At 47.6% G+C, this 27784-nt stretch overlaps 3 non-coding genes and 8 pseudogenes across 3 annotated transcripts; all 11 read left to right on the top strand.

Moving 5' to 3' along the window:
- The first annotated feature begins 1371 nt into the window (after positions 1 to 1371).
- On the top strand, positions 1372 to 1490 carry LOC141267139 (5S ribosomal RNA). The gene has a single exon (XR_012321153.1). It is a non-coding gene; the product is annotated as a 5S ribosomal RNA (ribosomal RNA).
- Positions 1491 to 3157: 1667 nt separating this feature from the next.
- LOC141267814 (5S ribosomal RNA) lies at positions 3158 to 3277 on the top strand (annotated as a pseudogene).
- A 4076-nt stretch (positions 3278 to 7353) lies between these two features.
- Positions 7354 to 7473, top strand: LOC141268798 (5S ribosomal RNA; annotated as a pseudogene).
- A 7503-nt stretch (positions 7474 to 14976) lies between these two features.
- LOC141268722 (5S ribosomal RNA) lies at positions 14977 to 15096 on the top strand (annotated as a pseudogene).
- Positions 15097 to 16037: 941 nt separating this feature from the next.
- Positions 16038 to 16156, top strand: LOC141268282 (5S ribosomal RNA; annotated as a pseudogene).
- Positions 16157 to 17085: 929 nt separating this feature from the next.
- Positions 17086 to 17204, top strand: LOC141266741 (5S ribosomal RNA). Its single transcript, XR_012320767.1, has one exon. It is a non-coding gene; the product is annotated as a 5S ribosomal RNA (ribosomal RNA).
- A 621-nt stretch (positions 17205 to 17825) lies between these two features.
- LOC141269727 (5S ribosomal RNA) lies at positions 17826 to 17945 on the top strand (annotated as a pseudogene).
- A 935-nt stretch (positions 17946 to 18880) lies between these two features.
- LOC141269338 (5S ribosomal RNA) lies at positions 18881 to 18999 on the top strand (annotated as a pseudogene).
- A 941-nt stretch (positions 19000 to 19940) lies between these two features.
- On the top strand, positions 19941 to 20059 carry LOC141269231 (5S ribosomal RNA; annotated as a pseudogene).
- Positions 20060 to 20680: 621 nt separating this feature from the next.
- Positions 20681 to 20800, top strand: LOC141268583 (5S ribosomal RNA; annotated as a pseudogene).
- A 921-nt stretch (positions 20801 to 21721) lies between these two features.
- On the top strand, positions 21722 to 21840 carry LOC141266474 (5S ribosomal RNA). Its single transcript, XR_012320512.1, has one exon. It is a non-coding gene; the product is annotated as a 5S ribosomal RNA (ribosomal RNA).
- Positions 21841 to 27784: the final 5944 nt, after the last annotated feature.

Genomic DNA, 27784 nt, shown 5'->3' with positions numbered 1-27784 from the left:
ACCTAAATAAACTGGAGCAGTGGGCAGCAACCAACAGAATGGTTTTTAACAGGGAAAAATGCAAAGTACTACATCTGGGCAATAAAAATGAAAAAAGCATATACAGAATGGGAGGAATAGAGCTAAGCAACAGTACATGTGAAAAAGACTTAGGTATACTAATAGATCATAGACTGAACATGAGTCAACAGTGTGATGCAGCAGCAAAAAAGGGAAATACAATTCTGGGATGTATTAACAGAAGCATACAGTCTAGATCACGTGAAGTCATTATCGGTCTTTACTCCTCTTTGGTCAGACCTCATCTGGAATACTGTGTACAGTTTTGGGCACCACATTTTAAAAAAGACATAGACAAACTGGAGCAAGTTCAGAGAAGAGCGACCAGAATGGTGACTGGTCTGCAAACCATGTCCTATGAGGAACGGTTGCAGGATTTGGGAATGTTTAGCTTGCAAAAAAGAAGACTGAGAGGAGACTTAATAGCTGTCTACAAATATGTCAAGGGCTGTCACATTGTAGAAGGATGATCTTTATTCTCATTTGCACAAGGAAAGACTAGAAGCAATGGGATGAAACTAAATGGGAGGAGACACAGATTAGATATTAGAAAAAACTTTTTGACAGTTAGGGTGATTAATGAGTGGAACAGGCTGCCACGAGAGGTGGTGAGTTCCCCTTCAATGGACGTCTTCAAACAGACGCTGGACAGACATCTGTCTGAGATGATCTTGTGAATCCTGCTTTGAGCAGGGGGTTGGACCAGATGACCCAGGAGGTCCCTTCCAACTCTACCATTCTATGATTCTAAGATTCTATGATTCTATGAAGGCAAGGAAGGAATTGGGGAGGGGGGGGGGTGATTCCTGCTAGGGCCCTGAAATCATAAAACAGGCAGGAGAGTCTGACGCATGGTGACGGAGAGTTTGTAGGGGCAGATAGGGGGTGTTGTCACGTGCGAGCAAGTGTGCATGCTGGCTTGTGTGTGAGAGTGCGCTTCCTAGGTGTGGCGCGCTGCAGACAGTCAAAGGGATTGTTCCCTTTCATTAAAAGTTTATCCCCGGCTGCAGGCGATTAGAAAGCAACTAACCGCGCTCTACTCACCCTACCCGGGTCTACCGGTGAGTCTCGCCTCTGCTTCCGGCCTGTGGCATTGGCCGTGAAGCTGACGTTCCGTCGACAGCGCTGCAGCCGATCAGTGAGCTCAGCGGCTCTGAGTGGGGCGTTGTGTCTTCAAGACCTTTTAAGGAAGCCAGCAAAAAATTGAAGAGAAGGGAAAGCACAAAAGGACCTGGTCTTGCTGAACACTGGAAAGGGCATCCGGCAGCCAGACTTCAAAGTAGAAAAGCAGCAAGTGAGAGGCTTGTCTCTGCCTACGGCCACACCACCCTGAACAAGCCTGATCTCATCTGATCTTGGAAGCTAAGCAGTGTTGGGCCTGGTTAGTACTTGGATGGGAGACTGCTTGGGAATACCAGGTGCTGTAGGCTTTTGCTTTTTCTTTCCTTCCACCAGCAGGGGGTACTCTCTTCTTTGCCTTTTTTCCATTCCCTTTCACAAGTGCACACATTCATTCTCTTTTCTTTTTTTCATTTGCTTTCTCTCTTGCGCTATTTCATCTCTGCAAAATACCAGCATCCTTCTGATCACCATGGGCCTCCAGCATTGTTGCTTCTTTACTTTTAATACTAGCACCAGCGTCTCCCGCGTGGCTGGAGGCAACAACCGGTAACCCCAAGCAGAAGACCTTTGCAGGCAACACTACCCTCCCCACTGAAGAGCAGCTCAAAGTCACTGGCAACCATCTCACCCTCTTCCTTCATTCACCCCTGGACGTCTCGCTCCGCCCCCAAGTTACGGGTCCAGCTTGCTCTTTCTGTCACATTACCGCGATGAAGGGTTTAGCCTGCAGGAGACCCTGCGCCGAGCCATTTTTGAAGACACCTGATGCGGCGGGTGAATCACTGCTAAACAAACCACACCTGTAGGGACGGCACAGCCTTTGCATGGACCCTTCGGAGCCCGCCCCGTCACGGCCAGATTGCTCGCCACCAAGCGATCCTGAGAAAGGCTGGCCGGGCGATGGATCGAGCAGCGTCTACTGGCCATACCACCGTGGATACGCCTGATCTTGTCTGATCTTGGAAGCAAAGCAGGGCTGAGCTCAGACAGTACTTGGATTGGAGACCTCCTGGGAACACTGGGTGGTGTAGACCATTTTGATGACGTTTTACCCTACTGCCCAGCTCGGCTAGCATGGAACAGCGCCTTGCCGGACACCGACCTTAAGTAACTTAGATGATGGAAGCCCCAAGGCCTCTGAGCCAGTTGGCAGCTAAGTACGCTACCCCGCCGCTTTCACGCAGGCCTGACACCGAGCTCCTTGCCATGGCTAGGAGTGCTTATTGACTCCGCAGCTCGCCGTGTGGAAATGATGGCGTTAAAAGCACCCGGGGCTGTGAAGGGGCCAGGCTTTCAGCAGGTGCCCAAGGAAGGTTTTGGATGCCGGCCGCCTAGCGAGGGCCAGCAGAAGTAACATGTTTCTCTGCAAAGAAGCTTGTGTAACCAAGCCAGATGGCTGACAAAGAGCTAACCTCAGTGCAAGGAAGGCAAGGAAGGTGCGGAAGGAATTGGGGAGGGGGGGGTGATTCCTGCTAGGGCCCTGAAATCATAAAACAGGCAGGAGAGTCTGACGCATGGTGACGGAGAGGTTTTAGAGGCAGATAGGGGGTGTTGTCACGTGCGAGCACGTGTGCATGCTGGCTTGTGTGTGAGAGTGCGCTTCCTAGGTGTGACGCGCTGCAGACAGTCAAAGGGATTGTTCCCTTTCATTAAAAGTTAATCCCCGGCTGCAGGCTATTAGAAAGCAAGTAACCGGGCTCTACTCACCCTACCCGGGTCTACCGGTGAGTCTCGCCTCTGCTCCCGGCCTGTGGCATTGGCCGTGAAGCTGACGTTCCGTCGACAGCGCTGCAGCCGATCAGTGAGCTCAGCGGCTCTGAGTGGGGCCTTCTGTCTACAAGACCTTTTAAGGAAGCCAGCAAAAAAATTGAAGAGAAGGGAAAGCACAAAAGGACCTGGTCTTGCTGAGCACTGGAAAGGGCAGCCGGCAGCCAGACGTCAAAGTAGAAAAGCAGCAAGTGAGAGGCTTGTCTCTGCCTATGGCCAAGCCACCCTGAACACGCCCGATCTTGTCTGATCTTGGAAGCTAAGCAGGGTTGGGCCTGGTTAGTACTTTGGATGGGAGACTGCCTGGGAATACCAGGTGCTGTAGGCTTTTGCTTTTTCCTTCCTTCCACCAGCAGGGGGCACTCTCTTCTATGCCTTTTTTCCATTCCCTTTCAGAGGCCGTTAGTCAGAGCAGGAGTCAGGTAACCAACACTTTGACCACTTACTCTCTACTAACTATGTTTCTGTTAGCTCTCACTTTTTCCTCTATAGTCCTCCACTTTCTAATAACCCCTCAAATCCCTACACCAAGTAAGAAACTCTTCATCTCTCCCTCTATTCTCCCCATTCATCTCACCTCCTCCTCCAAATTATTCCTCAACATTCAATCCTGGATCTCCAAACACAGACAGCCACCTCATGCTCTCTCTTCCTCCCACCTGCTAACACTTTCTCTGCTCCTCCTCACTGCTGGAGATATCTCTCCAAATCCTGGTCCTCCTCGCCATATCCCCACAGTCACTTCTACCTCCTATCCACGACCTTCCTCAAACTGTCGCAACCCTTCTAACCTCATACCCATCCAACTAATACCCACCTCCTCAGCTATACTAACAGGAGCTCTCTGGAACGCTCGCTCTGTCTGCAACAAACTTTCCTTCATCCACGATCTTTTCATTACAAACAAACTCTCCTTCCTCGCCATCACCGAAACCTGGCTCACCCCCTCTGACACAGCCTCACCAGCTGCCCTTTCATATGGCGGATTCCACATTTCCCACACCCCCCGCCCCAATGGCAAACATGGTGGAGGCGTAGGTTTCCTCCTATCAGAACTCTGCGCTTTCACCAAAATCCCACTGCCACCCTCCGTTACACTCCCCTCTTTTGAGGTGCACTGTGTGCGCATCTATTCCCCCTCCAACCTCCAACTGGCCGTCGTTTACCGACCCCCAGGGCAAGCCACCACCTTCTTAGACCATTTCACTACCTGGCTGCTTCACTTCCTTTCCACTGACATCCCCACTATCATAATGGGTGACTTCAACATCCCCATTGACACTCCCCACTCGTCTGTCTCTAAGCTCCTATCCCTCACTTCCTCCTTTGGACTCACTCAATGGTCTTCCACACCCACCCACAAAGATGGCCACACACTGGACCTCATCTTCACCTGCCTCTGTTCCCTATCTAACCTCTCTAACTCACCACTCCCTCTCTCTGACAATAACCTCCTCACATTCTCTACCCTCTCCTCTCCGGGTGCACAATCCCCACTCCACAAACTCACACACCCTCGCAGAAATCTCAAACACCTTGACCTACACTCTCTCTCCGAATCCCTCCTTCCTCTCACAGACATAAATTCCTTACACGATGCAGACGTTGCTGCTGCTTCATATAACACCACAATAGCTGCAGCTCTAGACTCGATCGCCCCTCTCACACACACCACACCTCGCACATTCAACAGGCAACCCTGGCACACTAAACTTACCAAAGAACTGCGCCGGGCCTCCAGGGTTGCGGAGCGGAGATGGAAAAGGTCTCACTCCATCGAGCACTTCATCGCATTCAAGCAATCCCTCACTAATTTCAAGTCCGCACTCACTACAGCAAAACAAACCTACTTCTCATCTCTCATATCCTCCCTATCTCACAACCCTAAACAGCTATTTAACACTTTCAACTCTCTCCTTCGTCCCCCAGCACCTCCTCCCTCTTCTCTCATCTCAGCCGACGACTTTGCCTCATTCTTCAAACAGAAGATTGACACCATCAGACAAAACTTTGGCCTAAAGTCCACGCAACCCCTCCTCATATCTACTCAACCCTCCTCCTCCAAACCCCACTTCTCCACCATTACAGAAGGTCAAGTCTCCTCTTTACTCTCCAAATCACACCTCACCACCTGCGAACTTGACCCAATCCCATCCCACCTCATCACTAACCTCACCACAGTCTTCATCCCAACCCTAACCCACCTCTTCAATCTATCACTAACAACCGGAGTCTTCCCCTCATGTTTCAAACATGCCGCAATCACACCCATCCTCAAAAAGCCCTTCCTTGACCCTTCCTCTCTGACCAGCTACCGCCCCATATCACTCCTCCCCTTTGCCTCAAAACTTCTAGAACAACATGTCCACCTTGAACTGTCCTCCCACCTCTCCTCCTGCTCCCTCTTCGACCGTCTACAATCTGGCTTCCGACCGCATCACTCGACTGAAACTGCCCTGACCAAAGTCACCAATGACCTACTAAATGCCAAATCCAAGCAACACTACTCCATCCTCCTCCTTCTGGACCTGTCATCTGCCTTTGACACAGTGGACCATTCCCTCTTACTCCAGATTCTCTCATCTCTTGGCATCACGGACTTGGCTCTATCTTGGATCTCCTCATACTTAACAGACAGGACATTCAGCATCTCCCACTCACGCACCACCTCCTCATCTCGCCCCCTATCTGTCGGTGTCCCCCAAGGTTCAGTTCTAGGACCTCTGCTCTTCTCCATCTACACCTTCGGCCTGGGACAGCTCATAGAGTCTCACGGCTTTCAGTATCACCTCTATGCTGACGACACACAGATCTACCTCTCTGGACCCGATATCTCCTCCCTACTAACCAGAATCCCACAATGTCTGTCCGCAATCTCATCCTTCTTCTCCGACAGGTTTCTAAAACTCAACATGGATAAAACAGAGTTCATCATCTTTCCACCCTCTCATTCACATCCCCCATCCGACCTATCCATCAACGTCAATGGCTGTTCACTCTCCCCAGTCCCACAAGCTCGCTGCCTTGGGGTAACCCTGGACTCTGATCTCTCCTTCAAGCCACATATCCAAGCCCTTTCCACCCCCTGCCGACTCCAACTCAAAAACATCTCCCGGATCCGTGCATTCCTCAGCAAAGACTCTGCAAAAACACTAGTGCATGCCCTCATCATATCCCGCCTCGACTACTGCAACCTCCTGCTCCGTGGCATCCCTTCCAACACTCTTGCACCTCTCCAATCTATCCTAAACTCTGCTGCTCGACTAAGTCACCTGTCCCCCCGCTATTCCCCGGCCTCTCCTCTCTGTCAATCCCTTCACTGGCTCCCCATTGCCCAGAGAATTCAGTTCAAAACTCTAACCATGGCATACAAAGCCATCCACAACCTGTCTCCCCCATACATCTGTGACCTAGTCTCCCGGTACTTACCTGCACGCAACCTCCGATCCTCACAAGATCTCCTGCTCTACTCCCCTCTTATCTCCTCCTCCCACAATCGTATACAAGATTTCTCCCGTGCTTCCCCCCTACTCTGGAACTCTCTACCCCAACATATCAGACTCTCGCCGACCGTGGAAACCTTCAAAAGGAACCTGAAGACCCACCTCTTCCGACAAGCCTACAACCTGCAATAAACACCACTGCACGACCAGCTCTACCCTCACCTACTGTATCCTCACCGAACCCTTGTAGACTGTGAGCCCTCGCGGGCAGGGTCCTCGCTCCTCCTGTACCAGTCGCTGACTCGTTTTGTTAAGATTATGTAAATGCTTTTGTTATGTATATCCCTATAACATGTAAAGCGCCATGGAATAAATGGCGCTATAATAATAAATAATAATAATAATAATAAGTGCACACATTCATTCTATTTTCTTTTTTTCATTTGCTTTCTCTCTTGCGCTATTTCATCTCTGCAAAATACCAGCATCCTTCTGATCACCATGGGCCTCCAGCATTGTTGCTTCTTTACTTTTAATACTAGGCTCCTTTTCACCAGGACCAGCGTCTCCCACGTGGCTGGAGGCAACCACCGGTAACCCCAAGCAGAAGACCTTTGCAGGAAACACGACCCTCCCGCCTGAAGAGCAGCTCAAAGGCTCTGGCAACCATCTCACCCTCTTCCTTCATTCACCCCTGGACGTCTCGCTCCGCCCCCAAGTTACGGGTCCAGCTTGCTCTTTCTGTCACATTACCGCGATGAAGGGTTTAGCCTGCAGGAGAACCTGCGCCGAGCCATTTTTAAAGACACCTGATGCGGCGGGTGAATCACTGCTAAACAAACCACACCTGTAGGGACGGCACAGACTTTGCATGGACCCTTCGGAGCCCGCACCGTCACGGCCAGATTGCTCGCCACCAAGCGATCCTGAGAAAGGCTGGCCGGGCGAAGAATCGAGCAACTTCTACTGGCCATACCACCTTGGATACGCCCGATTTCAGCTGATCTCGGAAGCAAAACAGGGCTGGACTCGGACAGTACTTGGATGGGAGACCTCCTGGGAACACCGGGTGCTGTAGACCATTTTGATAACATTTTTACCTACTGCCCAGCTCGGCTAGAATGGAACGGCGCCTTGCCGGACACCGACCATAAGTAACTTAGATGATGGAAGCCCCAAGGCCTCTGAGCCAGTTGGCAGCTAAGTACGCTACCCCGCCGCCTTCACGCAGGCCTGACACCGAGCTCCTTGCGACGGCTAGGAGTGCTTATTGACTCCACAGCTCGCCGTGTTGAAATGATGGCGTTAAAAGCACCCGGGGCCGTGAAGGGGCCAGGCTTTCAGCAGGTGCCCAGGGAAGGTTTTGGATGCCGGCCGCCTAGCGAGGGCCAGCAGAAGTAACATGTTTCTCTGCAAAGAAGCTTGTGTAACCAAGCCAGATGGCTGACAAAGAGCTAACCTCAGTGCAAGGAAGGCAAGGAAGGTGCGGAAGGAATTGGGGGGGGGGGTGATTCCTGCTAGGGCCCTGAAATCATAAAACAGGCAGGAGAGTCTGACGCATGGTGACGGAGAGGTTGTAGGGGCAGATAGGGGGTGTTGTCACGTGCGAGCACGTGTGCATGCTGGCTTGTGTGTGAGAGTGCGCTTCCTAGGTGTGGCGCGTTGCAGACAGTCAAAGGGATTGTTCCCTTTCATTAAAAGTTAATCCCCGGCTGCAGGCTATTAGAAAGCAACTAACCGCGCTCTACTCACCCTACCCGGGTCTACCGGTGAGTATCGCCTCTGCTCCCGGCCTGTGGCATTGGCCGTGAAGCTGACGTTCCATCGACAGCGCTGCAGCCGATCAGTGAGCTCAGCGGCTCTGAGTGGGGCGTTGTGTCTACAAGACCTTTTAAGGAAGCCAGCAAAAAAATTGAAGAGAAGGGAAAGCACAAAAGGACCTGGTCTTGCTGAGCACTGGAAAGGGCAGCCGGCAGCCAGACTTCAAAGTAGAAAAGCAGCAAGTGAGAGGCTTGTCTCTGCCTACGGCCACACCACCCTGAATACGCCCGATCTCATCTGATCTTGGAAGCTAAGCAGGGTCAGGCCTGGTTAGTACTTGGATGGGAGACTGTAAAACAATACTCTTCCTGTATTATTTTTTTTCTACTGAGGACTTCTAAAAATATCAATATCACGATATTCTTATAAAAAAATGTATCTATTTATTCTTGGATTGTCCATTAAAAAGAATCAGATTGCAGCAGGTGCATACATTAATTAGTTATAAAGTAATTGTCCATTTGTCCATAATTAGCTTAATTGTTGAGATTCACCCATCTTTCCTTGGATCCTGGCTGGTAAATCATGTGTTTGTCCAGCATGTGTCCAGGCCTACATGTCATCTGCTTCTCAGCATGAAGATTCTGTGTCTTGTGGGGTGGGCAGAGCAAGAGAGCCCCCCCCTTTCTGTACCATGGGCTTTTATAGCCAGTCGTATGGATACCTGTTCTACATATGGTAGTGAACCAAAAATACACACACAAATAGCGCATGTCAACTAGACACGATGGCTGAGGCATAGAACTCAGAAAAATAATTATCGATTAACATTCCAAATGAATTTCCATAATTAACCATTTAACATTTCCCCCTTTTTTGAGAATAAAAGGACTTTAACTGAAAAATCTCAAAAGAAGATACATTCATCAATCATTTTTTCTTTCCTTCTTCCTTGGCAATATCATTAAATTTCCATAATAATAATAATAGTAATAATAGTATCAATATCGGATTATTGCTATATAATGATGTGAATTCATGTTATGGTAAGCCGTGACTAATATTCATTTAATATGTATAATTATACTTCCCTATATCTAAATTGAAGCAATCGCGGGTTCAATCGTCATCATCTGTTGTCATCGGGTCGTCGTCTCGTCTTCTTCTTGGTTCTTTTATAACACAGTCTTTAGATGAAAACTCCTTTGAAATAAATTACAGCATGTAGATATTGTACAGTCCATAATTGTGTTCATTATTGTTCAGTCCATAAACTGTACTCTTTATTAGAAAGATCATGTGTGTCAGTTGATAAGAAAACAAAGTCCATGGATGAAATGTAGCTTTAATATCTGTGCAGTGTCACCTGGACTTACGTTGGATCGTCTTTGGAATCTTCCGTGTGTCCGCACTGGTCTCGTGTCACTTTTGGAACAGATGTGACGTCTTTGGTCAGTAAAGCAAGGGTTAACTTGACACTTTCCTGCTTTATATAGCACCATAAACAGTACTCAGTCCTTTATATACAGGACACATATGCCAGGTATTACCTGTTCACCAGCTTTCATTGAAGCGTTGCAGGTGATAAGAAACCACTGGAACGTGATGAAACTTGAACACAACACAGTACATATAGGATCATCGTCCTCTGCCGTCCTGGTGATCAGTGGTGTGAATTGTATTGTATGTAATGGACACAGTCTATTATAACACTCAGCATTCACACCTGTTACCTTCTGAGACGTCCGGATATCAGTTGCTTCTTCTTGTAACTTTTGAGAATCTCTTTGATTTATAAAAATTAAAAGTCTTTATTAAGATAGAAATCATAATTGCGATATCTTGATTGAAGTCTTCATTCCCTAATCTGATACCAAATCTGGTAGTTTTTCCTAACCTATAATATCACAGCGTACCATAGCAATCAGTAATATCCATCTAATTATTATCAAAATATTAAAATAAATTATGTTTGGAATAATAAACAATAATAGATAATAATTCATTATCAATCAAGTTCTCCATATGATAGAACATTTTTATGTCATAGGTGTAATTACCTTTTCCAACCCATAGGTGTCAGTGTATTTTGAAAAAACAAGTTTTTATATCTTTATTAAACCAATAATATCAAAGAATGTATACTCCTGAACCAAAATGAATAAATATATGAATGTATGAATGAATGAATGAATGAATAAATGAATGAATGAATTGTTGTGTTTACTCAGAAAATGTAAACATTTTTTTCCTTAGCAATATATATTTAATGAAGCAATACTCTTGTATTAGACATTACTTTATTAAATATTAATGTGTTTTCTCAATTGAGATATTGAACTCAAATAAAATCAAATGAGAATTAAAAAATGGAAAAATAGAAAAATAAGAAGTATAAAGTAAGAATAAATTTTAAAAATGAAAAATAAAATTAAGAGTAAAAATAAGTATAAAAATAAAAATAAGGCCTTTAAATTTTAATGACAAATGCAGAGTAATTATATTCTCCATAAAAAATACCCTTATATCTCCATTATCTGGATGATTTCATATTTGTCATAACCTTGTACCACCAAAAAATATTAAATTATGCAACTTTGCATGTAATACCCTTCTTAATTATACCATAGTACCTTATTATTATTTCTTCTTTATTAAAATGTGTGGAAAATAAGTATTGATCAAAAGTGATTATGTAATCAGGATCAAAAACACATTTTCCCCCTTAATACCAAAAATATTATTTTATAAAATTTATGTACATATCAGAACCAAATTAAAAATAATTATTCTTCTAGAAATATTGTGCATAAATTTCATATCGATGAGTAGCATAGATTTGACTAAAGAGAGGTGTGTACCTATTTAGGTAACCATTAAAGTAATATTATAGTTATTCAAGAATATTATCATGTGGAAAATTATTCTAAATATAAATTTGCTTTGTAAACCATTTTGATGTGTGGTTGCCCTTATCCACTATTAGTTAAATCAAGAAATAATAATTATGAAAGAAATATAGAAATATATATGTAGATAATACCTAATTATGTATTATAATTTCCTCAGAATTAAATATATTTTTGTACCTTCACATAAAGAAACATTTTTTTTTCAAACATACAAACATACGAGGCCTCTGTCACATCAATCACACTTAGCAGCTGCTGATTTACTCATCTGTCACCTTCACTCTGACATTCACAGATCTGTTCAACTCAAACATTCCACATATGAAGTTTTATATATATATATATATATATATATTTAATCCAAAATTGTTGTATCCCAATTTATTAATGCGCATTGCCATATCAATTGAATATCTTTATATTTCTTTGAATATTCCCCAAGTACATATTATATAATATGAGAGTAAGTCACTGGAATTTCAGACACTTGAAAAAACTCTTGTCTTAGATTCTTTTTTCACTGGCTGCCCGGTCTTAAGTTACATCAGTTGAAAATAGAATGAATGGGATCCTATACTATTAGCTCAAAGTTCAAAGGCTGCAGCTGTCACACGTCATGTGTGAATAAAGAAATAAATCCATTTTAGAGTTCTTTGATCAAATCCTGCTTTGGAATGAAAACTCTAAGGAAATATAAGAAAATAAAATTAAATATCAAATTCATACAGAAACAGAATTATTTAAATATCTTATACATATATTGGTTGGTTCTAATGTAATTCAAAATATTGCTACTTAAATTTATATATATGAAGTTCTAATTTATTAATTATTATATATATATATATATATATTTTATAAACGTATATATAAATACAATTATGTGCAATCTCTACTTAGACAAGTGTATATATATATATATATATATATATATATATATATATATATATGAACTATTAGAAACTATGTAACTACAATTTTACTGTATAAGATTATAAATAAATATTGAGACATTGTATTACATTTTGATACAACATTATAATTACAGTTTTTCCTTAGCCACTCCCTAAACCAAATCTTCTGTCTCTCTCAAATATCTCCAGGAACGCCCTATTTAGGAAAGACATTTTTCTATCCTACAAAACCTCAGAGAACTGCCTGTTCTTCTGTCCACATTCCATGACGTCACTGTGAGTTGGTCGTCTCACCTGTCTCTGTCCATCAGTTTCAGCCATTTTCCTTTTTAGAGAATCACAGTTCTGACTGAGAATTAACTCATTCTGTGGAGAGATGGATCTTTGCACTGGCTAATATGGCTTATAACATATATGCAATCTTCGGCGTATTTGATAGAGTTCACTATGGGGATGACTCAGTCTAGGAGAGTTTGATATTGGCTTTTGGTAAGATTTTACCTTTCCTGGTTTTATAAATTTAGCTTGATTTATTTTCTTTTCACGATTCTCATGTTTTCTAACAAAATCCAGCATCTGCGCACATTCAAATAATGAATTTTTTTGTGATGCCATAACTTGGGAAACTGAATTTAGGAATTTGAATTTTTGTACAAACGTTGTTATCATATGTTGTACTTTTCCATTTTTGATGAGAGCTTTGTACAACCGCTCAAATATGGACATGAATGTATATGTACATTCCTTCCTACCAATCCTTAGTTTCTGCAGATCTTCTATGTTGGGAAAATCCTTTGTGACATAATAAACCAAATATCTTAATCTGTCCGAATCATTTTCCCATCCATTAGGAGAGTCATTTTCACAGGGCATTAAATGTAAACGTCTGGACAATGTCACAGGAATAAATATTTTAAATAATTGATTCCTCTCCTCATTGGATAAATCAAACTTATCAGAGAAGCTCTCAAATGTCTCTGAATTTCTACAGGCATGGATTTTGACATCATATTTTGGCATGATTTTGTATAATTTCAGCAAGTTTTTCCTCATTTTAATTTGGAGTTGAGCCTGGGTAATTCCAGAATTCTCTGATATTTTTAGTGGCTCTTGTACGTCCGTTCCTCCTACGTCACTCACGTCTCCTCCCACATCACCTAGTATGTCGGTTTCTCGTATGTCAGTCATGTCTCCTCCCATGTCAGGTTTCTGTATGTCCGTCTCTTGGTCAGACCCAAGGTCAACTTCAGTTACATATACGTGTCTTACTTCTTGTTCATTTTCCACATTACAGTCAGAATCAGTATCACCGTCTGACACTTCTACACTATTTTCCTGCTTAGAAATCTCTAACACAAGACTATGAAAAAAATCTACCAAATGTAGAATATTTCTCAATTTCTGTTTGTCTCTATTTACCAATTTAGAAGTTAACTGTAAATTCTGCAATTCACATTCTTTGTATAAACTGAGCCACAAAACTTCTATGTCATCTACTACATTACCTTTGAAATTAATATTACTTTGTTTAGCAAAAGAAGAAATTATATCCATATTTTGCTTACCTTAAGATTCCTTGGCTTCTCTTTATCAGTACGTCCTGTCTTCAGTTTGTCTGATTCTTTTCCTGTGTGATTCTGTTCCTTGTTAGTACCTCTGCTTCCTGTCTTTCCTCAGTCTGTAGGTCCTTTCTGCTTCTCGTGACAAACTAGTGAATTTACTGACACGTGAACAACAGCTGTTCAGCTCGTCAGGACTCCCCCCTTGTTCACGGAAGAAATTCACTTACTTAATTTAAAAAACAAAAAAACAGGACTGGCTGGCTCACCATTGTAAAATAATACTCTTCCTGTATTATTTTTTTCTACTGAGGACTTCTCAAAGTATCAATATCACGATATTCTTATAAAAAAATGTATCTATTTATTCTTGGATTGTCCATTAAAAAGAATCAGATTGCAGCAGGTACATACAATAATTAGTTATAAAGTAATTGTCCATTTGTTCATAATTAGCTTATTTGTTGAGATTCACCCATCTTTCCTTGGATCCTGGCTGGTAAATCATGTCTTTGTCCAGCATGTGTCCAGGCCTACATGTCATCTGCTTCTCAGCATGAAGATTCTGTGTCTTGTGGGGTGGGCAGAGCAAGAGAGCCCCCCCTTTCTGTACCATGGGCTTTTATAGCCAGTCGTATGGACACCTGTTCTACATATGGTAGTGAACCAAAAATACACACACAAATAGCGCATGACAACTAGATACGATGGCTGAGGCATAGAACTCAGAAAAATGATTATCGATTAACATTCGAAATGAAATTCCATAATTAACCATTTAACAGAGACCGCCTGGGAATGCCAGGTGCTGTAGGCTTTTGCTTTTTCCTTCCTTCCACCAGCAGGGGGCACTCTCTTCTATGACTTTTTTCCATTCCCTTTCACAAGTGCACACATTCATTCTCTTTTCTTTTTTTCATTTGCTTTCTCTCTTGCGCTATTTCATCTCTGCAAAATACCAGCATCCTTCTGATCACCGTGGGCCTCTAGCATTGTTGCTTCTTTACTTTTAATACTAGGCTCCTTTTCACCAGGACCAGCATCTCCCTCGTGGCTGGAGGCAACCACCGGTAACCCCAAGCAGAAGACCTTTGCAGGCAACACGACCCTCCCCCCTGAAGAGCAGCTCAAAGTCACTGGCAACCATCTCACCCTCTTCCTTCATTCACCCCTGGACGTCTCGCTCCGCCCCCAAGTTAAGGGTCCAGCTTGCTCTTTCTGTCACATTACCGCGATGAAGGGTTTAGCCTGCTGGAGACCCTGCACTGAGCCATTTTTGAAGACACCTGATGCGGTGGGTGAATCACTGCTAAACAAACCACACCTGTAGGGACGGCACAGCCTTTGCATGGACCTTTCGGAGCACGCCCCGTCACGGCCAGATTGCTCGCCACCAAGCGATCCTGAGAAAGGCTGGCCGGGCGATGAATCGAGCAGCGTTTACTGGCCATACCACCTTGGATATGCCCGATCTCGTCTGATCTCGGAAGCAAAGCAGGGCTGGGCTCAGACAGTACTTGGATGGGAGACCTCCTGGGGACACCGGGTGCTGTAGACCATTTTGATAACGTTTTGCCCTACTGCCCAGCTCGGCTAGCATGAAACGGCTCCTTGCCGGTCAACGACCTTAAGTAACTTAGATGATCGAAGCCCCAAGGCCTCTGAGCCAGTTGGCAGCTAAGTACGCTACCCCGCCGCCTTCACGCAGGCTTGACACCGAGCTCCTTGTCACGGCTAGGAGTGCTTATTGACTCCGCAGCTCGCCGTGTGGAAATGATGGCATTAAAAGCACCCGGGGCCGTGAAGGGGCCAGGCTTTCAGCAGGTTCCCAGGGAAAGTTTTGGATGCCGGCCGCCTAGCGAGGGCCAGCAGAAGTAACATGTTTCTCTGCAAAGAAGCTTGTGTAACCAAGCCAGACGGCTGACAAAGAGCTAACCTCAGTGCAGGGAAGGGAAGGAAGGTGCGGAAGGAATTGGGGAGGGGGGGGTGATTCCTGCTAGGGCCCTGAAATCATAAAACAGGCAGGAGAGTCTGACGCATGGTGACGGAGAGGTTGTAGAGGCAGATAGGGGGTGTTGTCACGTGCGAGCACGTGTGCATGCTGGCTTGTGTGTGAGAGTGCGCTTCCTAGGTGTGGCGCGCTGCAGACAGTCAAAAGGATTGTTCCCTTTCATTAAAAGTTAATCCCCGGCTGCAGGCTATTAGAAAGCAACTAACCGCGCTCTACTCACCCTACCCGGGTCTACCGGTGAGTCTCGCCTCTGCTCCCGGCCTGTGGCATTGGCCGTGAAGCTGACGTTCCGTCGACAGCGCTGCAGCCGATCAGTGAGCTCAGCGGCTCTGAGTGGGGTGTTGTGTCTACAAGACTTTTTAAGGAAGCCAGCAAAAAAATTGAATAGAAGGGAAAGCACAAAAGGACCTGGTCTTGCTGAGCACTGGAAAGGGCAGCCGGCAGCCAGACGTCAAAGTAGAAAAGCAGCAAGTGAGAGGCTTGTCTCTGCCTATTGCCACACCACCCTGAACATGCCCAATCTTGTCTGATCTTGGTAGCTAAGCAGGGTCGGGCCTGGTTAGTACTTGGTTGGGAGACCTCCTGGGAACACTGGGTGCTGTAGACCATTTTGATGACGTTTTGCCCTACTGCCCAGCTCGGTTAGCATGGAACGGCGCCTTGCCGGACACCGACCTTAAGTAACTTAGATGATGGAAGCCCCAAGGCCTCTGAGCCAGTTGGCAGCTAAGTACGCTACCACGCAGGCCTGACACCGAGCTCCTTGCCACGGCTAGGAGTGCTTATTGACTCCGCAGCTCGCCGTGCGGAAATGATGGCGTTAAAAGCACCTGGGGCCGTGAAGGGGCCAGGGTTTCAGCATGTGCCCAGGGAAGGTTTTGGATGCCGGCCGCCTAGCGAGGGCCAGCAGAAGTAACATGTTTCTCTGCAAAGAAGCTTGTGTAACCAAGCCAGACGGCTGACAAAGAGCTAACCTCAGTGCAAGGAAGGCAAGGAAGGTGCGGAAGGAATTGGGGAGGGGGGGGTGTTCCTGCTAGGGCCCTGAAATCATAAAACAGGCAGGAGAGTCTGACGCATGGTGACGGAGAGGTTGTAGGGGCAGATAGGGGGTGTTGTCACGTGCGAGCACGTGTGCATGCTGGCTTGTGTGTGAGAGTGCGCTTCCTAGGTGTGGCGCGCTGCAGACAGTCAAAGGGATTGTTCCCTTTCATTAAAAGTTAATCCCCGGCTGCAGGCTATTAGAAAGCAACTAACCGCGCTCTAGTCACCCTACCCGGGTCTACCGGTGAGTCTCGCCTCTGCTCCCGGCCTGTGGCATTGGCCGCGAAGCTGACGTTCCGTCGACAGTGCTGCAGCCGATCAGTGAGCTCAGCGGCTCTGAGTGGGGCCTTCTGTCTACAAGACTTTTTAAGGAAGCCAGCAAAAAAATTGAATAGAAGGGAAAGCACAAAAGGACCTGGTCTTGCTGAGCACTGGAAAGGGCAGCCGGCAGCCAGACTTCAAAGTAGAAAAGCAGCAAGTGAGAAGCTTGTCTCTGCCTACTGCCACACCACCCTGAACACGCTTGATCTTGTCTGATCTCAGAAGCTAAGCAGAGTTGGGCCTGGTTAGTACTTGGATGGGAGACCACCTGGGAATACCAGGTGCTGTAGGCTTTTGCTTGTTGCTTCCTTCCACCAGCAGGGGGCACTCTCTTCTATGCCTTTTTTCCATTCCCTTTCACAAGTGCACACATTCATTCTCTTTTCTTTTTTTCATTTGCTTTCTCTCTTGCGCTATTTCATCTCTGCAAAATACCAGCATCCTTCTGATCACCGTGGGCCTCCAGCAATGTTGCTTATTTACTTTTAATACTAGGCTCCTTTTCACCAGGACCAGCGTCTCCCGGGTGGCTGGAGGCAACCACCGGTAACCCCAAGCAGAAGACCTTTGCAGGCAACACGACCCTCCCCCATGAAGAGCAGCTCAAAGTCACTGGCAACCATCTCACCCTCTTCCTTCATTCACCCCTGGACGTCTCGCTCCGCCCCCAAGTTACGGGTCCAGCTTGCTCTTTCTGTCACATTACCGCGATGAAGGGTTTAGCCTGCAGGAGACCCTGTGCCGAGCCATTTTTGAAGACACCTGATGCGGCGGGTAAATCACTGCTAAACAAACCACACCTGTAGGGACGGCACAGCCTTTGCATGGACCCTTCGGAGCCCGCCTCATCACGGCCAGATTGCTCGCCACCAAGCGATCCTGAGAAAGGCTGGCCGGGCGATGGATCGAGCAGCGTCTACTGGCCATACCACCTTGGATACGCTCGATCTCGTCTGATCTCGGACGCAAAGCAGGGCTGGGCTCGGACAGTAATTGGATGGGAGACCTCCTGGGAACACGGGGTGCTGTAAACCATTTTGATGACGTTTTGCCCTACTGCCCAGCTCGGCTAGCATGTAACGGCGCCGTGCCGGACACCGACCTTAAGTAACTTAGATGATGGAAGCACCAAGGCCTCTGAGAAAGTTGGCAGCTAAGTACGCAACCCCGCCACCCTTCACGCAGGTCTGACACCGAGCTCCTTGCCACGGCTAGGAGTGCTTATTGACTCCGCAGCTCGCCGTGTGGAAATGATGGCGTTAAAAGCACTCGGGGCCGTGAAGGGGCCAGGCTTTCAGCAGGTGCCCAGGGAAGGTTTTGGATTCCGGCCGCCTAGCGAGGGCCAGCAGAAGTAACATGTTTCTCTGCAAAGAAGCTTGTGTAACCAAGCCATACGACTGACAAAGCGTTAACCTCAGTACAAGGAAGGTGCGGAAAGAATTGGGGAGGGGGGGGTATTTCCTGCTAGGGCCCTGAAATCACAAAACAGGCAGGAGAGTCTGACGCATGGTGACGTAGAGGTTGTAGGGGCAGATAGGGGGTGTTGTCACGTGCGAGCACGTGTGCATGTTGGCTTGTGTGTGAGAGTGCGCTTCCTAGGTGTGGGACGCGCTGCAGACAGTCAAAGGGATTGTTCCCTTTCATTAAAAGTTAATCCCCGGCTGCAGGCTATTAGAAAGCAACTAACCGCGCTCTACTCACCCTACCCGGGTCTACCGGTGAGTCTCGCCTCTGCTCCCGGCCTGTGGCATTGGCCGTGAAGCTGACGTTCCTTCGACAGCGCTGCAGCCGATCAGTGAGCTCAGCGGCTCTGAGTGGGGCCTTCTGTCTACAAAACCTTTTAAGGAAGCCAGCAAAAAAATTGAAGACAAGGGAAAGCACAAAAGGACCTGGTCTTGCTGAGCACTGGAAAGGGCAGCCGGCAGCCAGACGTCAAAGTAGAAAAGCAGCAAGTGAGAAGCTTGTCTCTGCCTACGGCCACACCACCCTGGACACGCCTGATCTCATCTGATCTCGGAAGCAAAGCAGGGCTGGGCTCAGACAGTACTTGGATGGGAGAACTCCTGGGAACACCGTATGCTGTAGACCATTTTGATGACGTTTTGCCCTACTGCCCAGCTCGGCTAGCATAGAACGGCGCATTGCCGGACACCGACCTTAAGTAACTTAGATGATGGAAGCCCCAAGGCCTCTGAGCCAGTTGGCAGCTAAATACGCTACCCTGCCGCCTTCACGCAGACCTGACTCTGAGCTCCTTGCCACGGCTAGGAGTGCTTATTGACTCCGCAGCTCGCCGTGTGGAAATCATGGCGTTAAAAGCACCCAGGGCCGTGAAGGGGCCAGGCTTTCAGCAGGTGCCCAGGGAAGGTTTTGGATGCCGGCCGCCTAGCGAGGGCCAGCAGAAGTAACATGTTTCTCTGCAAAGAAGCTTGTGTAACCAAGCCAGACGGCTGACAAAGAGCTAACCTCAGTGCAAGGAAGGCAAGGAAGGTGCAGAAGGAATTGGGGAGGGGGGGGTGATTCCTGCTAGGTCCCTGAAATCATAAAACAGGCAGGAGAGTCTGACGCATGGTGACGGAGAGGTTGTAGGGGCAGATAGGGGGTGTTGTCACGTGCGAGCACGTGTGCATGCTGGCTTGTGTGTGAGAGTGCGCTTCCTAGGTGTGGCGCGCTGCAGACAGTCAAAGGGATTGTTCCCTTTTATTAAAAGTTAATCCCCGGCTGCAGGCTATTAGAAAGCAACTAACCGCGCTCTTCTCACCCTACCCGGGTCTACCGGTGAGTCTCGCCTCTGCTCCCGGCCTGTGGCATTGGCCGTGAAGCCGACGTTCCGTCAACAGCGCTGCACCCGATCAGTGAGCTCAGCGGCTCTGAGTGGGGCGTTGTGTCTACACGACCTTTTAAGGAAGCCAGCAAAAAAATTGAAGAGAAGGGAAAGCACAAAAGGACCTGGTCTTGCTGAGCACTGGAAACGGCAGCCGGCAGCCAGACTTCAAAGTAGAAAAGCAGCAAGAGAGAGGCTTGTCTCTTCCTACGACCACACCACCTTGAACACGCCCAATCTCATCTAATCTGGGAAGCTAAGCAGCGTCAGGCCTGGTTAGTACTTGGATGGGAGACCGCTTGGGAATACCAGGTGCTGTAGGCTTTTGCTTTTTCCTTCCTTCCACCAGCAAGGGGCACTCTCTTCTATGCCTTTTTTCCATTCCCTTTCACAAGTGCACACATTCATTCTCTTTTCTTTTTTTCATTTGCTTTCTCTCTTGCGCTATTTCATCTCTGCAAAATACCAGCATCCTTCTGATCACCGTGGGCCTCCAGCATTGTTGCTTCTTTACTTTTAATACTAGGCTCCTTTTCACCAGGACCAGCGTCTCCCGTGTGGTTGGTGGCAACAACCGGTAACCCCAAGCAGAAGACCTTTGCAGGCAACACGACCCTCCCCCCTGAAGAGCAGCTCAAAGTCACTGGCAACCATCTCACCCTCTTCCTTCATTCACCCCTGGACGTCTCGCTCCGCCCCCAAGTTACGGGTCCAGCTTGCTCTTTCTGTCACATTACCGCAATGAAGGGTTTAGCCTGCAGGAGACCCTGCGCCGAGACATTTTTGAAGACACCTGATGCGGCGGGTGAATCACTGCTAAACAAACAACACCTGTAGGGACGGCACAGCCTTTGCATGGACCCTTCGGAGCCCGCCCCGTCACGGCCAGATTGCTCGCCACCAAGCGATCCTGAGAAAGGCTGGCCGGGCGATGGATTGAGCAGCGTCTACTGGCCATACCACCTTGGATACGCCCGATCTCGTCTAAAATTGGAAGCAAAGCAGGGCCGGGCTCGGACAGTACTTGGATGGGAGACCTCCTGGGAACACCAGGTGCTGTAGACCATTTTGCTGACGTTTTGCCCTACTGCCCAGCTCGGCTAGCATGGAACGGCGCCTTGCCTGACACCGACTTTAAGTAACTTAGATAATGAAAGCCCCAAGGCCTCTGAGCCAGTTGGCAGCTAAGTACGCTACCACGCAGGTCTGACACCGAGCTCCTTGCCACGGCTAGGAGTGCTTATTGACTCCGCAGCTCGCCGTGTGGAAATGATGGCGTTAAAAGCACCCGGGGCCGTGAAGGGGCCAGGCTTTCAGCAGGTGCCCAGGGAAGGTTTTGGATGCCGGCCGCCTAGCGAGGGCCAGCAGAAGTAACATGTTTCTCTGCAAAGAAGCTTGTGTAACCAAGCCAGACGGCTGACAAAGAGCTAACCTCAGTGCAAGGAAGGTGCGGAAGGAATTGGGGAGGGGGGGGTGATTCCTGCTAGGGCCCTGAAATCATAAAACAGGCAGGAGAGTCTGACGCATGGTGACGGATAGGTTGTAGAGGCAGATAGGGGGTGTTGTCACGTGCGAGCACGTGTGCATGCTGGCTTGTGTGTGAGAGTGCGCTTCCTAGGTGTGGCGCGCTGCAGACAGTCAAAGGGATTGTTCCCTTTCATTAAAAGTTAATCCCAGGCTGCAGGCTATTAGAAAGCAACTAACCACTCTCTACTCACCCTACCCGGGTCTACCGGTGAGTTTTGCCTCTGCTCCCGGCCTGTGGCATTGACCGTGAAGCTGACGTTCCGTCGACAGCGCTGCAGCCGATCAGTGAGCTCAGCGGCTCTGAGTGGGGCGTTGTGTCTACAAGACCTTTTAAGGAAGCCAGCAAAAAAATTGAAGAGAAGGGAAAGCACAAAAGGACCTTGTCTTGCTGAGCACTGGAAGGGGCAGCCGGCAGCCAGACTTCAAAGTATAAAAGCAGCAAGTGAGAGGCTGGTCTCTGCCTACGGCCACACCACCCTGAACACCCCTGATCTTGTCTGATCTCAGAAGCTAAGCAGGGTTGGGCCTGGTTAGTACTTGGATGGGAGACTGCCTAGGAATACCAGGTGCTGTAGGCTTTTGCCTTTTCTTTCCTTCCACCAGCAGGGGTCACTCTCTTCTGTGCCTTTTTTCCATTCCCTTTCACAAGTGCACACATTCATTCTTTTTTCTTTTTTTCATTTGCTTTCTCTCTTGCGCTATTTCATCTCTGCAAAATACCAGCATCCTTCTGATTAGTGTTGAGCCACCCCCGTAGTGTTCGAGTTCGGTTCGGTTCGTCGAACACCCATGTGTTCGCCGAACTGTTCGTCGAACTGTTCGTCGAACACCTTCGAACACCGTTAAAACCAATGGCAGGCAAACAAAAACACATAGAAACACATAGAAAACACCTTCAAAGGTGTCCAAAAGCTGACAAACTGCTCAGAAGACATAACTAACACATGGAAAAGTGACAAGTACATATAGTCATGCGAAAATAAAAGAGGTGGAGGAGTAAAAGGAGGGGGAGACATAGATATAGGCATGTCATGCCCTTCTAAAATCCAAAAAGTGAGAAGCCGACACGGCCAGTCCGCTCCTGCCCGTGCCACCTCCGTGTCGCCGGGTTTGTGCCAGAGCCGCAGTGAACCCTGACGGCCAGCCCCCCTCTCCCAATACTGGTGCCTGTCCGCTGGTGGGTCGAGCGAGCCCCCCTGTGGTGGAGGCAGCTCTAAGCTTTTTAATTTAAATTGTCTCTCTAATTTGAATGAATACACTTTAAATCCATTTACAAGGATCTATTGGAGGGCAAGTCTCATGCCAGCAGCCGCGGTAATTCCAGCTCCAGTAGCGTCCACTAAAGCTGCTGCAGTTAAAAAGCTTTTATAAGGATCGAGCTCGGCTGTCCACCGCAAGGCATCCTACTGCCAGTCCCAGCCCCTATGCCTTGGGGTGCCTCCTGATGCTCTTCACTAAGTATCCCATGGTCCCGAAGCATTTCCTTTGAAAAAATTAAGTGTCTAAACTACAGGTGGTGTAGCTTGCTTAACATCTGGGATAATCCGCTGACTAGCAGACACTGCTACTAGGCACAAAGTATTTCCTGGGCTAGATGCAGTTAAAAATTTGTAATTAGATACTCTCGTTGGATGCTGAGAAAGCATTCCATAGAGTCTCCTGGCACGCCATATATGATTCTCTTAGAAAGCTTGGGGTAGGGGTCTAGGGGACCCTTTTATAGCCAAAATCACGGCCCTGTATCGCAATACGTCACCTAGGCTGAAGATAAATGGAACTGTAGCACCCTGAGGGCTCGGTTGCTACAGACGTATTGCACCTCACCCAGAAGTGTGATATCTCACTCTCAGGTAAGGATGGAGTGTGGATCAGGACCCGACACCTGCATGCATTACACCACATTGCCGTGGGGCAGGGCGACCAATATGCCCCTGAGATGGGCACGACAGTTCCTGTCCCTGGCTGGAGTGGGGGGAGGGAACACTGAGGAAGGGGAACCCTGTAGTGCAGGAGCAGGGAGGAAGCAGTTCCTGGGTTCATTGAGAAGGGAGTATAAAAGGTGGGCACCATCTTAGTTCAGTGCAGAGAAGTCTGAGCAGAAGTGGCAGGGAGCAGGGGCTCTGCATGAGCTCTGCTCCGGAGGCGGGCCTAGTAACAGAGGCCCAGGCCTGGAAGAGGGAGAAGGAAGGAAGACGAGCGGAGAAGGCTCCAGGAACGAGGAATGAAGGGATCCCAGGGGTGCGGACGGGCGAGTCGCCACCGCACGCCCGAATCCACCTGCGTGGAGGGGTCAGGCCAAAGGGGGAGACCGGTCCCCGAACTAGTGGAGGCAGAAAACGACCCTCAGCTAGAAACCGGAGGCTCTGACATTTTATGTGGCGCAGCCCCTCGCTACACCTGCTAGGAAGGCACCACATAGGGTCAGGGAAACTGGCGCCAAGTTTACCAAGAGGAGGCCCGAGGCCGCCGGACAGAAGTGTTGGTAAGAAAGGCCAGACAAAGGACACACAAAGGGGGTCCTGTGAAGTGCTCCAAAGTTATCTGGGAGTTGTCTGAGCCCCTCACCTGGTGAGCACAGTACGACGTGGGCAGCCGTTACCTGCAGACGTGGTCTGGATAATAAGAACTGTGAGTAAAGGCCCTGAACTGCATCACTGACTCCGTGTCGTTACTGCTGCTGCCCTGCACCATCACCCCCATCCTCCGCATACACTGCCCTGAGGCTATACTCCTCCCGTGGGGAGTTATGCTACGCTCTTCTGCACCCACAACACCAGCCACAGCGGTCTGCCCTGTAGCGGCGGTTCACTCTGACCGCAATCCACGAGTGGCGTAGTCGGACATTTAAACATCAAAACCACATAAATAGTTCCACCACTGGTTTGACCGCCCTGAGCCACGGAACCGGGTCGCCGCCACGAAGACTACAACCACCAGCATCCACCAAAAAGGGTCCGGCTCCGGGTGTCCCAAGGCCCAGAGGGTGCGTCAGAACATTTTCATCACCTTTCACAATCACCAATGGGACAAGGCAGGGATGTCCTCTGTCCCCTCTCTTATACATCCTAGTGACGGAGCACCTGCTCTCATCAATTCGCCATAACCCCAATATTAGGTGGATTGAGGTGGGAGGCACCGAGTACAAGTGCTCTCTATTTGCTGATGATGTCCTAGTATATATCACTCAATCACATATATCCATCCCTGCTGTTATGGCTGAAATAGATCACTTTGTTACATGGTAAAATTTTATAATCAATGCAGCGAAGTCTGAGGCTCTCGATGTCTCCCTCCCCAAATCCATATAGGATTCCATCCAGTCCAACTTTCCCTTTGCCTGGCCCTCACAGGGTATCAAATACTTAGGAATTCCTATTCATAGAGACCTCTCCCATCTATGTTATCTTAATTTTGGGCCCTTTATTGAACAATTCCATACAGACCACGGTTGGCAAGTTAGAACTGTAAGATTCACTACGTGAACCACTGGTGTTTTGTGGAAAAGCACATGTACACTGCGTTCCAAATTATTATGCAAAAAGTGTTTAGGAGTGATAAGGGAAGAATTTGTTTGTTTGTCAGTTAAACTCATTGATGGTGATGTGTGTCAGGGCTCTTTATATCACTGTAAGCAATTGCAGACACCTGTGCTAATTAGTTTGGCAGGTGTGTCCAATGAAAGGCAAGACTACTTAAGAAGGCTCTCTCACATTATTAAGCAGCCTACATTTTCTGCCAAAATGGGAAAGAAAAAGGATGTGTCGGCTGCTGAGAAGCAACAAATTGTGGAGTGTTTAGGTCAAGGCATGACTACAATCAACATTGTGCGATGATCAGGATGAAGTGTCTTGGCAATCAAGAAGTATGTAGCTGATTCACAGTACACACGTGTGCGTGCTGATAAGGGCAAATTGAGGACTCTTTCCTACAGGCAATTACGTCAGGTTGAAAGAGCAGCGGCAAAAAAGCCTTGTCATAGCAGCAGACAAGTTTTTGAAGCTGCTTGTGCCTCCAACGTCCCCCGAACAACAAGATGCAGGGTCCTTCAGAGGTTTGCAGCTGTGCATACGCCATCCTGTTGACCTCCTCTATCCACTTCACACAAGCAGAAACGGCTCCAGTGGGCCAAACATTACATGAAGACTGATTTCAAAACTGTTTTGTTCACGGATGAGTGCCGTGCAGCGCTCGATGGTCCAGATGGATGGAGTGGAGGATGGCTGGTTGATGGACACCCCACGCAAACACGGCTACAGCGCCAACAAGGAGGAGGTGGAGTAATGTTTTGGGCTGGAATCATGGGGAGAGAGATTGTCGGCCCCTTTAGGATCCCTGAAGGCGCTAAAGATGAACTCCATAATGTATGTGGATTTTCTCAAACAGCACTTCCTGCCATGGTTCAAGAAGAAGAACCGTGTATTTCACAGCAAGATCATTTTTCTGCATGATAATGCACCATCTCATGCTGCACATAAAACATCTGCATCTCTGGCTGATATGGGCATAAAAGGGGACAAACTTATGGTGTGACCCCCATGCTCCCCTGACCTCTACCCCATTCAGAACCTTTGGAGCATCATTAAAAGGAGTGTCTATGATGGCGGGAGGCAGTTCACATCTAAGCAACAGCTCTGGGAGGGTATTCTGTCCTCATGCAAAACAATTGAAGCAGAAACCATCCAAAACCTGACAAATTCAATGGACGAGAGAGTTCAGAAGCTCCTTTCGAACAAGGGGTCCTATGTGAAAATGTAACATCACCTAGAATAAAGTTTTGAGTTGAAAACTGTTTGATTTCAGTTTCTAACAACCTGCTAATGCTTATAATTTCAAAAATGACCATTTTTTTGGTCTTTATTAAAATGAAAAGGTTGATCGAAAAGTTTGGGGGATCTAAGAGTGTGGCAACCCAGTAGTTATGATTACTTCGAATTCTGACAATATGAGGGTCATGCTGCAGGTAGTGCAGCAAGAAGGCACTTATGTGTCTTGCGCATCTCGGAGCCCCAAAATTATTTTCCGGGCTAGATGCAGCTAAAAATTATTTTTAATTTTAAATCTGGTGGAGCTTATTATAGATGGCCTAATAGGATCAGTGCTGCACACTGCTACAAAGCCCAAATTATTTTCCAGTCAAGATACAGATAAACATGATTAGTAATTTGAAAGCTTAAAACGGTTGGTAGGGTGATTTTAACCAATCATCAAGCTTTTACTCTCCCCAGGATGACACAGGGGTAGAAAAGTCGTTTCGGATCCATGATTTGTTCATCTTTATGAACGTGAGTCTGTCTACATTATCAGTGGAGAGCCGCGTGCGCTTATCTGTCAGCACACCACCAGCAGCGCTGAACACACGTTCAGACAGAATGCTGGCTGCGGGGCATGACAAGATCTCCAAGGCGTAAGTGGCTAGCTCCGGCCATTTATCCAGATTGGAAGCCCAAAAAGAGCAAGGGTCCAGTGACACAGTCGTGGCTTCAATGTTTACTTGGAGATACTCCTGTACCATCGTCTCTAGGCGTTGACTATGTGTCAGACTTCTTGTCTCCTGTGGCCTTGCAAAGGATGGGCTAAAAAAGTGGTGAAATGATTCCGCAAAATTGATGTTACCAGCAGATACTGTGGTTCTGTTACGGTTTGAGTGCTGAACACTTGACGGTCCCACGGTTGGCAAGTTGGAACTGTGAGATTCACTACGTGCACCACTGGTGTTTTGTGGAAAAGCACATGTAAGATTCTGCAACAGTCTCTGCTGATACTCCTGCATGCGTGCATCCCTTTCTATGGCAGGAATAATTTCGGCAAATTTACTTTTGTACCGGGGATCTAACAGTGTGGCAACCCAGTAGTCAGGATTATTTCTAATTCTCACAATTCGAGGGTCATGTTGCAGGTAGTGCAGCAAGAAGGCACTCATGTGTGTTGCGCATCCAGGAGCACCAAGTCCCTGTTGTGTTGGTGGCGAGGTAACAATCATGCTTCCTTCCTCTGTCCTCTCCCCCCAACCTCGCACAACAGAAATGTGATCAAGGTCTCCCTCATCTGATGAGTCTTCCATCAGTTCGTCCTCCACTTCTTCCTGGGCTCCTGCACCTTCCTCACTAGTTTGGCTGCTACCATGCGCCCTGGTAAAACCATCTCCCCCACCCTCACATGCCTGCCACCTTGGTGCTGCCGACCGTCTGGACCTTGCAGATGTTAGCCCTTCCGCATACAACTCCTCCTCCTCTACTTCCTCCACCTCCTCTTGTGCCACCACCTGACTCCGAATTCTGTTTAACATGTGCTCCAGCATGTAAATCACCGGAATAGTCATGCTGATAATGGCATCATCAGCACTAAACATCTTCGTCGCCATTTCAAAACTGTGCAGAAGGGTGCATAGGTCCCTGATCTGAGACCACTCCTCCAGCGTGATTTGCCCCACCTCTGGATCTCGTTGGCCCAGGCTATACGTCAGAACGTATTGCACTAGGGCTTGTCGGTGCTGCCACAGTCGCTGCAACATGTGCAGAGTTG

The sequence above is a fragment of the Phyllobates terribilis genome, unplaced genomic scaffold (genome assembly GCF_046119375.1).
Source record: "Phyllobates terribilis strain yellow unplaced genomic scaffold, ASM4611937v1 Scaffold_4__5_contigs__length_816908805, whole genome shotgun sequence".
Taxonomy (NCBI): Eukaryota; Metazoa; Chordata; class Amphibia; order Anura; family Dendrobatidae; genus Phyllobates; species Phyllobates terribilis.
Note: the sequence above shows the minus strand (reverse complement) of the source record. Positions and strands in the feature narration are given on the sequence as shown.